The sequence below is a fragment of the Falco cherrug genome, chromosome 1 (assembly GCF_023634085.1).
Source record: "Falco cherrug isolate bFalChe1 chromosome 1, bFalChe1.pri, whole genome shotgun sequence".
Taxonomy (NCBI): domain Eukaryota; kingdom Metazoa; phylum Chordata; class Aves; order Falconiformes; family Falconidae; genus Falco; species Falco cherrug.
In genome coordinates, this window is record NC_073697.1 from 102,235,918 (window position 1) to 102,249,182 (window position 13,265).

The 13,265-nt window shown below is 45.7% G+C and overlaps 1 protein-coding gene across 4 annotated transcripts in view; it reads left to right on the forward strand.

Moving 5' to 3' along the window:
- The window catches only part of CALN1 (calneuron 1), a 138,995-nt gene that overhangs the window by 8,162 nt on the left and 117,568 nt on the right, over nt 1–13,265 (forward strand). Inside the window, exon 1 of one of the 4 annotated variants that reach the window (XM_027806407.2) lies at nt 104–1,448. The exons of the other annotated variants lie outside the window; for them this stretch is intronic. The gene's annotated coding sequence lies outside the window, so the exon portion shown is untranslated. Of the gene's footprint in view, nt 1–103; nt 1,449–13,265 lie in introns of those variants that run through there. 4 annotated transcript variants of the gene reach the window in all.

Here is a 13,265-nt window from a genome sequence, read left to right on the forward strand (position 1 = left end):
GACCTGCGAGTGTAGATGCTTATCCCCTCCGTCCCCCCCCGGCTCGCTCGCGGGAGTGCCCCGTCCCCCCACTCGTGTGGTTTGGTCACGGGTGGGTTCCCCCCCTCTTGGGCTGCGTGCGGTCGTGGGCACACACACGCGTGTTTGTGGAGAGGGGCACGCAAGTTGCCATGGAGCAGTGTAACATCACTTCTGCCACCCAGAAAGCCTTTTTCTTAATTTCTGGGCCCTCTCCTCGCTCCTACCGTGGATGATGTAATAAGCACTCGGTATCTATGCGGTGTCCTGCTCTTGTGGAGTTAGATAAGAACGAAGATCCCAGAGCAGAGGGAGCAGCCGCCATCTGTTTGAATAGATGGGTCTTAATGAACCTGTCAAAATCAACAAATATACACGACAGAGGAATTTGGCCCCAAACACCTCCTGATGCCGCTGTCGGCAACCAAAAGACTCCCAAAGAGAGTCCTGCCTGTCGCCCAGATGCCTACTAATAGCTTTAATGTATTCAGCCCAGCCTCGTTTTATTTCAGATATAATTTCAATCACCAGATTTAATACATGATTTGCAGTGATTGCCTCCTGATTTACCCACTCGAACTGCAAAAGGAATGCATTAAGGAGGGCTGAGTTGCCGTGCTTTGCTGGTGTCCTGAGTGTGAGCTGTTTCTCCTGTTACTCACCAGCAGCTCAGACCTTTTCCACCCACCAAGTTTGACTGTTTTCCATGTAGCAGCTGCATCCCCCTTAGTACACGCCACGCTGTGTCGCGCTAATTCACTGGGCGCCTTGCAAGCTTGTCTCGGCTCTCGGTGGCTTTTGGAGTGTGTTGAAAGTCGTCAGGATACAGACGGGCTCCGCTGGGAAATGATAGCGGGACGAGATCGGCTGCGGGAGCGGCTCGCTGAGCTCTGGCCAGGCTGTGGCTGCCTGTAACTCCGCCGGAGGAGAGGTGCGTGATCCTGTCTCGCTCGATGTGCTTGCTGGACTACAAGAGGATCTCCTCATTGCCTGGGAAATCAGATTTCCCCATTGTTCAGCTGTAAAATAGCTGCACAAGGCCGTGATTGGCAAAGGACTGGATCACCCAGGTTGCTTACATCACGTAGGCAGCTGCCACCGAAATGACACACTTGATTGAAGGCCAAAAGAACCATATACGTAACTGCCTGTGATTAAGCTCCATATGATGCCTCAGAGCAAGTAAAAACCCCTCCTTCATCTCATCTTGCTTGTAACGAGACAACCGTTGCAGGGATATCATTTGGGTCATGTTGTGGCTTTTGGGGGATTTTTTTTGTTTTGTTTTGGGTTTTTGGTTTTTGGGTTTTCTTGCTTCTGGCTGTAAACTTCCATGACCTGCACCAATCTGCCATTGCACCCTCGCGCGATGCCCCATGAGAGCCTGGTGCTGTAGGCGTGCTGGTAGCTGGGAATACAAATTTTGCCAGGTAAGAGCTCCCAATGCCATTTTTTAACAAGGAATATTCCAGCTGGCTTCTTTGGGGGAGGGAGAGGGTCTTTGCACGTGCCCTTTCCCCGCTGGCATGCATGTGTGGCGGTGTGACTGTTTATTTCTGGAAAGGGTTGGTAGGGGAAGCTTCGTCTTTTCAGTTTTCAGAGTCTTTGTGGGTGCTCAGCGGTTTCCTCACGGTATGCGCTCTACCTGTAGATAGAGCCTCTCTGCACTGCACCTGTAGATAAATGCTCTGCCCTGGCTCTGGCAAGGGTTTTGCGTATCTCCAGGCAGAATGCCGATCGGGCAGTGAGGGATGGCGAGCGTGGGAGACCTGGGCCAAACCCTGCACCGGGTGAAACTTCTAGGTAGTGTCAGAACTGCAGGGGTCTCCGTGGGGAGGTCTCCATCCTGCAGGACCTGGCTTTGGCTCCTGTACTCTTCGGTAGTGTGTAGACCTCCTCTGATTCTTACAATACCTTCCCTTAACTTTTCAGTGGGGCAGGATCAGGCCAGGGCCCGATCCTGCAAACTGATGGATTTAATCAGTAAACAAAAAGACTTTGCATGCATCTCCCTGCTATTGAATCCCTGGGCAAAACTTGTCTTGCATAAAAAACCCAAAAAACAAAAATCCAGCCCCAAGCACTTAAAGAGAAATAGTTTGCACAAATGCTAATTTAAACAAAATCTCCTTCCTTTCCTGTCTGTCTGAGCTGCATGAGGAGACAGGGCTGTACCTCCTCTCTCCATACTCACACTCTCCCTGTCTTCATTATCATGCAGTTTTTGTCCAATCATAATGTGCTTGAGGATTATGCTGATGCAGCTTATTCCTACCATATCAAGATATATGGGTATGTATAAATGTAGATGGATATATAAACAACATTTTTGTGGCCACTTGTCCAGGCTTTCCTTCAACAGACTAAATCCCAGCCCAGTCTTGGTACATTTAAATGGCTGGTCCCATGCATCTCACACAGCCTCCAGAAAACCTTCCCCTGTAAGTTACAATGCAATGCAAGTCCTCTTGTTTTATTTTTCTTTAAATGACCTAATTTCTAAGCAAAATAATTGCTTGACCAATAGTGAGATGATAGTACTATGCATGTTTTATCTTCCAGAGTTATCATAAACTGAACAAAATATCCATTGAGAAACTACTTGTATTAGAAATACCAGCAAACATCATTTTAGTCGATTTGTGCACATATAACTTTATTGATTCAGCATGAAATATGGCAGGCAATTTATCAGGAGATGTAAAATGAAACAGGCGGTACCTTTTCAGAATATGTTGGGAATGTCAAATGGGTCTGAGAGCATTCATGTTAGCCAGGTAAACTGAAATGATTTTTTTATGAGCCCTGTAAACAATACCAAGTCAGTTTTATTCAGTTTTATACGGTCCACAGCTAAAGATATATTAGTTAGCTCAGCTGTTAACTGGGGGAACTAATACGGCTGGGTAGGCTTTAACTGTATTTTTAACCTGCGAATGTGGTTAGCGTTAAAAGTGTAAGCAAAAAACTAAAGTAAATACTGGGTATTATGCAATAGTACTTGGGCTATCATGGAAAGAGGGCAATAGAACCAAACTGTTTTATAGGTCTGCTTTTAATTAAATGCAGTCTACTTTGATAAAAGCACTGAAATGTGAAAATGCTTCTCAGAATAAAGACATTAAGCAGTGGTATTTAAAGCCACAGCGCAGGTTCAGTCTGTTGAACCTGAAGTCCATGGGCAGGACATGGAAAATGTATAGAAATTCAGTGGGTGGTTGTAAAACTGCCCTCTCATTCCTTGAACTTAACGTCTGCTTGTGGAGGCTTACTGGGCAAAACTGTATATACATTTTTACAGCATGATAAAAGAAAACCTTAAATATCTACACTGCATGCTGTCATTAAGTCTGTTCATAGCTGAAGCTTTCAGGCAGTATTTACCTCCCTTTTTCATACATTATCGAGCCATTTAACCCGGATGGTGGTTTCAGATGCATGCTGTTCGTTGCCTGTAGCCATACCCCACTGTGTTGGCATCTCTGCAGCTTCGGTGGGTACCTCCTGGGGTGCAGGCATTGCAAAGTGGGGTGCTGAGGCTGTCTCTGAACCCCCAGCTATGAACCGATGCCCAGCTCGGAGGAGCTTGCTGGAGTGGTTTGGGGCTCTCTGAGCTGTCCCTTTCCCTTACCCTCCTGTATTTCCATCATCATCATGCGTGTTTATTGAAGTTCTTCCTCATGGTGTCTGCAGAAGGGTTTTGGATATTTACAAATGCAGCAAGGGTCAAAATCTGGCTGCTTCACCTTTGAATAGGGCATAAGCAGATACTGGGTTTGCCTGCGGTCACTTAGTGTCCTGGAGGATGCTTGCGCGGGATGACACAGGTGACAGTGCAGTGGGCACGTGTGCGCAGAGAGAGCATCTGCCTGCAGATAGTTTCCTTAGGATCTTTTTATCCTGGCACGTTAAACAATAATGTGAGCAAGCCTAAGATGCTGGAAGGTTGTTCAGTCGAGGGGACGGCCGCCACTGATACCCTGCACAAATTCTAGTTTGGCTTAATTCCTTCCTAACCTAAATTCTCTTTGCATTTGTATTCGCTTCCTGCCTGGGGCCTGATTCTGCAAACAGGTCAGTGGGGCAGAGCCTCACTGAAGTTAATGAGTTGCAGCAAGCTGGTGCCTGCACCGGGACTGATCCACTTTAATAAGGTTTTCTTTATTCTCCTCTGTTTGCAGGACCATAGCTGTTTGCATAGATACAACAATCATTTTGAAGGGTTACCCAATCCTTCAAAGCCTTAGGCAAACAGCTAAGTAAATAGCCCGGTGGCTTGGATGAGCACTGCTGATGCTTGCAACCTGTCCCAGTGAAGGTAACTGGAGTTTTGCCATTGCCTCCCATCATCGCAGTGCCCCCTTGCAGCTCCCCACCCCCAGGCAAGCGTGCCCCATGGGCATGCATTTGAAGACCCAGACATGTTTGTGTTGCTAATCGGCAGGCTTCTCAAAAGGGTTTGAGGACATATCTAGAGGCTACTAAGGATGTTACAGTGATGATCTATTTGTGTATTCATCCTTGATCTTAGATACTCTGCTCTGACCCCTTTTAAAAACTGCATTTAAGAAAAACGTCCTCTGTACACTAATTTTTTCTGCATATTGTTGACCTCTGCCAGGGCAGTGATTTCCCCATGGAGAGCTGTTGGCACATCAACTATTATGCAAATGAGATTCCAAATAGTTGATCATCCCTGCCAGGTATTAAGGTTGGGAGCAGCCAGCCCAAGAGCAAATCCCAGGAAAAACAAGAAAATGAAGTCTCCATAACTGTTTTCAATTATTCAGTCTCGCTGGTTCTCCTTATGTTTCAAGAAGAAACATGCAAATCTCTCTGGGTCTAGCTTGTTTACAGAGTGCTCGTGGGTTTAAAATACAGCCAGCATCAGATTTCTGTTGTACATTTCCTTCAAATAAATACTGAAATAAAAATAAGGATGCTGTAATTTGTGCCACCCCAAGAGCTAAGCGCTGTGCTCCAGCAGGAAATGATCATTTTGGTTTCTTGGAACAGCTTTACTATAATCTTCCAAAGACCAGTAGCTCACGGAGAAAGAAGCGCAGGCTTTCTCAAGGCAGCTCAGCTCTCTGATAGGATCTGGTTTCTTGTGAATTAAGGTCTTGGATGCTGGGGTGCGTCAGCATGTGCTCAGATCCCGCTGAGCCCAGGGAGTGCTTCAGCGCTCTGCGGCATCTGAGCTCCAGGGCTTACCCCTTGGAGGAGGTCCGTGCCTGCCCACCACTGTGCACGTGGAGGGGTCATGGCAGGTTTGGGATCTACCTATTTGTTCTTCTCATAAACAGCTAAATAGCGTAGTGTTGGGTGTTAAACAGCTGCTCTGGGTGGACAATGCGCTGTCTGGTGGATGCCCTGGCCACCTTCTGCAGTAGGGCTGCAAGTCCAGCGTCCAAGGGCAGCTGGTATTTCTGTTTTTTTGCATGAAGTGGTGCCATGAGCACAATGGTCTCTGAACCCTGGCTCACCATGGCCTGTTTCTAGCTTAATAGTAGTTAATAACTAGCCTGGTCATTCTGGAAACTTCTTATTGGGGCAGGTCATTTGGGTCTGCTGGCTCTCTCCCAGCAAGCAGACTTGGATCCTCTTTAAATCTGGATCCTCTTTCAAAGCTGGACCATAGTATGTGTATGAAGACACTTTCCCAAGAAAACTAACAGCCCTGAACGTTTGCAGTGGGCAAATCCTTGGAGTGTATCTTGGTTTGAATCTTATACTATGATTCACCTCAATTTATGTGAAAATTATTCCAGTGTTATGGTTACCCTTGCCTCTTTAATTACCTTCTGGCTCATTTATATATATTGATGGCTCCAATCCTCATAGCTCCTAGGGAACTTTCTGTAGGAACCGTCAGCTATTGTTTTTAAAAAATAACCCTCACCAGATGTCCAACAAACTCCTTTAAAGATGAGGCCTGGCATAAGTTGTATTTATTGGGAGTAATTAATTGCCCTGTTAAAAAAACTAAATGTTTTGGCATTTCATTAATAATAGATAATGAACCAACAGGCTATTTGTAGTGTGTTACTTTGTTAAATCTGCTTTAAAAATTGTCATTATTGATATATTTCATGTTTATAATTACTCATCTGTGACGCACTCGGTCTGTTATGAATAATCCATTGTATATTGTTTTCTTAAATAGGATGCTTGCTCAGTGTGCTGGGGGTGCCAGGAATCACTGCTAATAATGTCTTCATGTCTGATTTATGCCTGTGAAGTGAAGGCAACTGGACATGAGTAAATGAACAGAAGCACACTCAGAAAACTGTCCTCAAGACACTCTCAATAAGCAAACACTCAACAGTTGTGCGTGGAGGAGAAAAGAGTTCAACAGAACAGGGAAAGATGGGAAAGATGTTAGAAATGCATCACGGCGGGGGGGGGATGAAGATGCACAAGTGACATTTCCTTGCTGTTTTGACATTCCCTTCATCTCAGCTAAAAGCTCTGTGATACTTTTTCTGCTACTGCCAACAAGGACCTCGTTACCCTATGCCATCAGTTAGTTCAGTATTATCTTGTGTTCTCCTACTTAGAAAAAGATAAGATAAATGTTGCAGAAAAAGAAATATTTGAAGAGCAAGGACTGTTGAGGGGGTTGGTGTAACGCTCTGAGCAGATGCAGATGATGGTACAAAGCCTCTCCTGCACCAGCAGGCAGCGATGTGTGCTCAGCTGAATGTGCTTGGTGTTGGCTTTGTGGTACCCCCATCTCCTGAGCGCTGAGGGAGCGGTTGCCTGCAGGGGCAGGGGGAGACCCCACTACACCTTGCCAGGAGCCCCTGGGGGTAGGCACAGGGTGGTCATTGCTCCCCTTGGCAGTATTAAAGGGGCAGATTTGGAGGGAAAAAATGAAATGAAGGTGAGGTGGAAGGTGCCTGGGACAGTGCCGAGGGAGCTGCAGGTCTATCAGCTGCACGTGATCTCATCTCAGCACTGATGCTGCCCAGCCCCTCTGAGTGTCTTCACAGACTCCTGGTTTTTAAAGCCCAGGAGGAGTGTCAGAGCATCTAATCTAGAAAACAATATATCACAAGCCATCAGCTTTCACCCCGTTAACTCCAGCACTGAGCTCGGCAGCTCGTGCTTGGCTAAAGCGTGTCCTCCAGCAAGGCATCTGGTCTTGTCAGGGAGACAGCAACGTGTCACTTGTTCTGATAGTTTGTTCCAGTGGTTAATCACCTTCACCATTAAAAACTCTTGCTTAATTTCCAATTTGCATGTTTATAGCCTTCAGCTTCCCACCATAGAAGCCCTTTGCCTTGAGATTTTAGAGCTTTTTAGTAGCCTGCATTTTTTTCCTTTCATAAACTCTTCCCATGTTCTCAAACAGTCTTTTCATGGAAGCGCCTGGATGATGCACACCATGTGTCCTGTTGTCTTGTAGAGGAGCTGAAACCATAGGAGGGAACAGGAGGCTGGTGCATGCATGCAGCAGCCTTCCCAGAGATAAAAGATCTGTTTTCAAGTGGATTTTTTCATGTTTCCAGGTGAATTACTAGAGGGGAGAAGAGAAGAAGGTTCAGAGATTTTTGTTGTGTTGTTGGCTTTTCTTTTACTTTTTAATATCAGCTCAGAAGCTTTCAAAAACAACTGTAGTTTATATGAAGTTGGAAATTTTTAACTGACCCTGGCTAAACTCCACCCCCGCAGCAGCGGAAAGTGGCTCAGTGGCAGAAAGGGGAGGGCAGAAATATAGCTTGGGATTGCTGGCTGCGAAAGGCGAGGATGAGTTTGGGGGCTAAGAGGAGCTTGGGTGAATGGAGGAGATGCTGGTGAGTCAGTTGTGATGGTTCCTTAAAATTATGCAGGTTTAAGGCTGTTTGGGAGTGGAAAGGGGTTTTTATCCCCTTAGTGTGTGATGTGCTTGCCCTGGAGATACAGAGCTATTGAGTCATTGCAGTCCCCCCGGCAGTTTAAGCTGGGGATCAGCCGAGGCCATAGTTAAAAAATAACAAACAACTTTTGGGTTCAAAACTGTCCCACTGTGTTCTCACATGTTCAGCTTTCAGAAAGGAATTAGTATATTTTATACTTGACCTGGCATACTCAGCTCTTCCTTTCTGCCATGCAGAATTCAAAGGCAGCTGTGAAGCATCAGTTGTTTAGCAATGTGATGTATTTTAAAGTGACCTTCATCTTCTTTTTAATTTAAAATTTTCTGGAGAAGGTGGGGAAAAAAGCAGCACAAAACCATCTGAAGCTCCTATCACTTTGTAGTCCTCAAACCTGGAAGTTTGTTGCTCATGAAGTGCCTCTGTGGCACTACATCCACTAGGCTTGTCACTCAGATCTTGTTTTCTGCATTTCATAGGACTTTTTTCCCAGTTACATCCTTGAGTGCTCAAAATGGTCTAAAGTTTGTAAAGTCCTTTTACCCACTGATCACCATGGGGAACTTTATTACTAGTATCCCAACCCAGCATCCTACCAGGAAGGAGATCTCCGTTTTCTTGGTCATTGTCCGAAATATGGGGATATTTTCTTAAGGTTATGTCAATAAATAATCACTTTGAGCAGGAATGCCATGTATGGTGTGGTAAGGATGAGGGCAACATGTGGGTGTGGAGGGTCAGGGCAGAAAGTGGTCCCTGAGCACCACTTTTAGTCCGTACCTGTATGACCACCAACAAATGTGTAGCTGAATGAATCTCACATGCATGTGTGTACACTGAGGATTCAGGTCGCATGTTTGCAGTCCATATGGCCTTGTAAAAGGTATAATCTGGATGGATTAATTTGCTGAAAGTATCATGTGTGTCAGTGCTGGGTCTGGCTTCTGATAAGTAGCCCTCTTCCCAGAAAGTCGGAGCACTCCTGTTTTCCAGAAGTAAAAGAAAAACTCTCAGAGGAAGCTTTAGGGCTCACTTGCACTCACAGCCCAATGACTTTGCATTACAGTCTGAGGAAATTTGGCTTCAAGAAATGGTCCGGTGTGTTTACTGCTCTGTGCAGGCTGCAGCAGGGGACTGGGAGCAGGGAGGCTCTTGTCTTTCCCTTCCTGCAATAGATCTGCTTATATATAGCCCAAATGCACCTTTCCATGTGTTTTGGGGGATTTGGCTATATTGGTATCAATAGTCAGAAAACACAAACTTCCTCAAAGATTTTCCTGTCTGGGAGGGGCTATTTTAGGGCTTTCTTTTAAGGCTGCTTATCCACCAGCACTGATTTTTCTCAGCCCCAAGGCGCCCTTCCAAGACCCACTTACGTTGGTTTTGTAGCTACAGAAAGAGCCATCTGCCTGAGCACACTCCCATTCCTGTGTCTTTTTACGCACCTGAGCTGAGATTGATTAAACGAGGCTCCTGTATTTTATTGCAGCAGCTTAAATCTTCACACCTCATTACAGAGCCCTGAATGTGCTCCCCTTCATCTCAGAGCTGCTCCTGATGCCAAAATGAGACTCTTTGGGCCCTTCAGACTTCCCTTTGATGCTTGGGCTCATACTGCATTTGAGATGCCAAACTTTTGCACAAAATAAATTTAAAAAAAGATCTTTAAAGCTATTGTTAGCAACAGGGAATGCAGGTGATAAGGGACAAAGTGACTTAGTGCTCTTCCTAGCAGCAGGATTTTCCCAAAGCCACATGTCTGCAACAAAACACTTGACTTGTCTCCCCTTAACTCTACCAACTGCAAACGCAGAGATGGGGATTTAGTCCAGCTCAGTCACTCCCATGCCAGAGAGCACGAGCTAACCACGACCCTCAGCTGTTCCTGCCTCCCTGGGAGAGAGGGCAGGGACTAGTGCATGGACAGCGATGAAAGGAAAATGTACCAGAATAGCAATGAAGACTCTTGGGAAAGTTGGTTGTGTCCCCTGACTGATGCGTCATGGCCAGAGTGTGGAGGATCAAATAGCCCAGGAATTTCCCAGGTGATATTCAGGGTCTATTTGCTCTGCTCTTCCCTTTGGATCGAGCTAGATATTACACAGCCTACCTGAAAAGATAATGGGAATTGTTCAGCTCTGGGGAAAAAGAGATAATTTTTTCAGAAGTTGTTGCTCTTATTTGTCTTAGATGTTGTAATGTTGATCTGCCCAGGGACAAGCATCTTTAACACCATTACTTCATTTGATGAATTTTTAAAGGGTTTTAGAGTGAGCTGGGGGACTTTACAGCTACTGTTCCAGTTTCCTTACCATCTGGTTGCTTTATGGATTTTTCTATGTTTTCCTGTATTTTTTTAGCCGAGTTTCCTAAGAAAATGAATCTTACGCTGTTGTACTGCATGTGTGTGCTTTTCCACCCATGTATGTGTGTTTTCCCCCATTATCAGCTTGAACCCTCCACTCAGCCCCAGCCAGATCTGTGGGAGAGATGGACATCTCAATTTTACCGTCTCCCCATGTTTCCCCGCCAGCATCGTTTCTGCCTGGTCTGTGGGGCGCCTGTGGGGTGGTAGCTGCGGGGCTGGTCAGCATCCAGGGCAGGGACCTGTTAGCCCAGGTCACGTACAACCTGCTGGGCAGCAGCCAAATTACAGCTGAGTAGAGAAGGGCAATACACGGTATAGGTGTAACAGCCAGGCGGTGCGGATGATGTTGTTTGTTATGTGCCTGAGGCTGTAAAACCAGGATCAACTCCTGGGCATTATTTTGTGTGGCACGTAGGAGAAAGGTTAGCAAGAAAGCTTTTCCAAATTGGTAACTACCAAGGGAGATCCTGGATCAATGCATATTGATCCTGATTCTATCTTCTTGACTGATATTTAAGCTAAACCTTCCAGTTTAATAGTCATGTGGATTTTCAATTGGGTCTGCAAGCCTTTTTAGAAAACATATCACAAGAGCTGGTGAAGAATGCAAACCAGAGTGAGTGTAGACATGTGAGCATCGTGTAACTGCCTTTTTTTCCTGACGGGAAATTGCTTACGAACATCTTATAAATTTCACAAATGTGGTTGTGCTGAAAGGAAAGAGCCAGGCTGGCAGTGCTGCTGCCGGGCGTTACGGGGGATGTAACCTGCTGGTGAGCTTGGCACAGAGACTGAAACCTTGGCAAGGTACCATGGTAACATTTCCATATACATGTTTATGGGTTCTTTGAGGGCTTTTTGGTTAAATGTCAATGTTTTCATGATATTATTCAAGGAGATTTCATTGCTCCAAAATCCCACTATGCCTTTGAAAACTGCTTTCAGTTTGCATGTTGCTCAGTAGAAAATGTGTCTGTCTCAACTGCTCAGAGATGGAGAGCAAAGCTCACTGCATAGCTGCCTGTTCGGAGGCTTGTTGTATAGCTCTGTAAAATGGGGCAAGACCAGGGCATCTTCCCCATTCCCACCTGGAGGAGGCAGGTGCACATCGCTGCAAATTGAACACAATGAAGGGACAGAAAGCTGTCGGCACCCTGTGCTCTGGCACCAGCACCTGCTGCTGAGCGAATGCCTGGGCAGAGCATCACCATGGTGTGGGATGGAGCCCATCAGCACTGGTTCACTTAGGATTTGAGTTTACCCAGGGGCTCAGCTGCTACTGGATGGAGCAGCCACAAGCAAGCTTAAGGTTACTGTGTTTCTAACACAGACATTTTGGCTAAATTAAAAATGAGCCTGGACTGATCTTTTTCCCAGACAGGCATCAGGCACCTAAGTATTTCGATTAAGCTCTTATATACGTTTCAACATAGGGTACTTTGCAAAGGGTACTTTGCAAAGTGTGGTGCTTTTCTTTATGAACTCACCTACATGCCACACCTTGCAATGACCATTTTTGCCATTTTCTGCCCCTCGTGCAGGCTCGGTTTTGAAAGCAGACTCCCGTCTGCAGGATGCTGAGCGCTCCTGAAGCGTGGCTGCACATCCTTGTTTGGACATCTGGTGCTGGAGCTGCTGCTGGTCTGGTTTTGAGCATCTCTTCTTAGGAGGGAGGCTGAGAGCTGCTGAATTCCAGAAGCTCTGCATGGTTTCCATTGAATAATATTGCAGTTAAAAAAAATTAAAAAAAAAAAGAATATATATACACCCAGGAAGTATAATTTAATCCAGGATCTCTCACTGTAGGATATTATGGATGCCCCCCCCCCCCCCCAATACTGAAATGCATTACAGGATCACAGGTAGGAGCTGATTTTAAGCACTTCAGCCCACAGGGAAGATGCATTGTCCTTTTTTTTTTTTAAATGATTGTATAAATGAAGGCACAGAAAACAATTTCAGAAATGTTTTAGTCCACCTAAATCCACAGCTTGCAGCTACTCCGACCGTGGGTGAGCTCAGGGAGTGTGAGGGCTGAGCTGCCTTCGCCCAGGAGCCGGGGCAGGTGGGTGCTGGCATCAGCCCCCAGCCCCATGGGCTCATCGCACGCTGCATGTGCAGTGCAAGCTCACCCTGCAGCTCTGCCTGGGCTGCTGCAGGTGTTAGATTTAAATCTCTTTAATTTGACAGGGTTTTGAAAATCAGTGTAATTGCTTTTACATTGGGCCTGTGATTATTGAGAGAAAACACGGATTGACTGCTGCCTGAATACTTTGTGATGGGACTGGAAGCTAATGAGGATGGTGCAAAGGGCTGGACGTGTCTCTCCAGCCCTGCTTGTTGGGACCCAGAGCGGTACCAAACCTGGCATCGCCTGGGTGTCTCCCTGTGGGTAGGTAAAATTCCCGTCTTAGAGCAGAGCAATATGTCAGAGTGAGCAATATATCAGAATGAAATACATTAATTGGCAAGTGGTGGGAAATTACAGATATGCTTAATGAAAAAGAAAACCTTGTTTACAATTTCTAATGTGCTGCTGAAGAAACTGGCTCCCAAATAAAAATACTTAAAATTATGGTTAGGATTTATTTACATAATTACTGCGAGAGAAATTCTAGGTACATGCTAAGCAGTGCAAGAGAAACCTCATGGCTGTTCTTTGCTTTCCTGTGTCTCGAGGTTAGTTTGCTCTTGGTGAGTCTATCAAAGCTTTTACTAACTCAGTGAGGCAAGAAGGCATTTGTTATAAAATTAATGTATATATAGGTATATATATATTTGTTTTATTGACTGTGGTAGGAACATATGGCTGAGTAAGAGCCAGATCATCCTTGTAATTGTAGTGTTGGCTGGAGAACGATTCAGTAGGTGGCACTTATCTCTGTATGGCAAAGCAAGCTGATGTCCCAGCGTGAAGGTAGTGAGAGTGCCCTTGGAGTTTGTTTCCAAGGGTCTGTGTCCCCCCACTGGTGCGAGGGAAATCTGCCAACGTTGCCATATAAATTTGTATTAATGGTCCG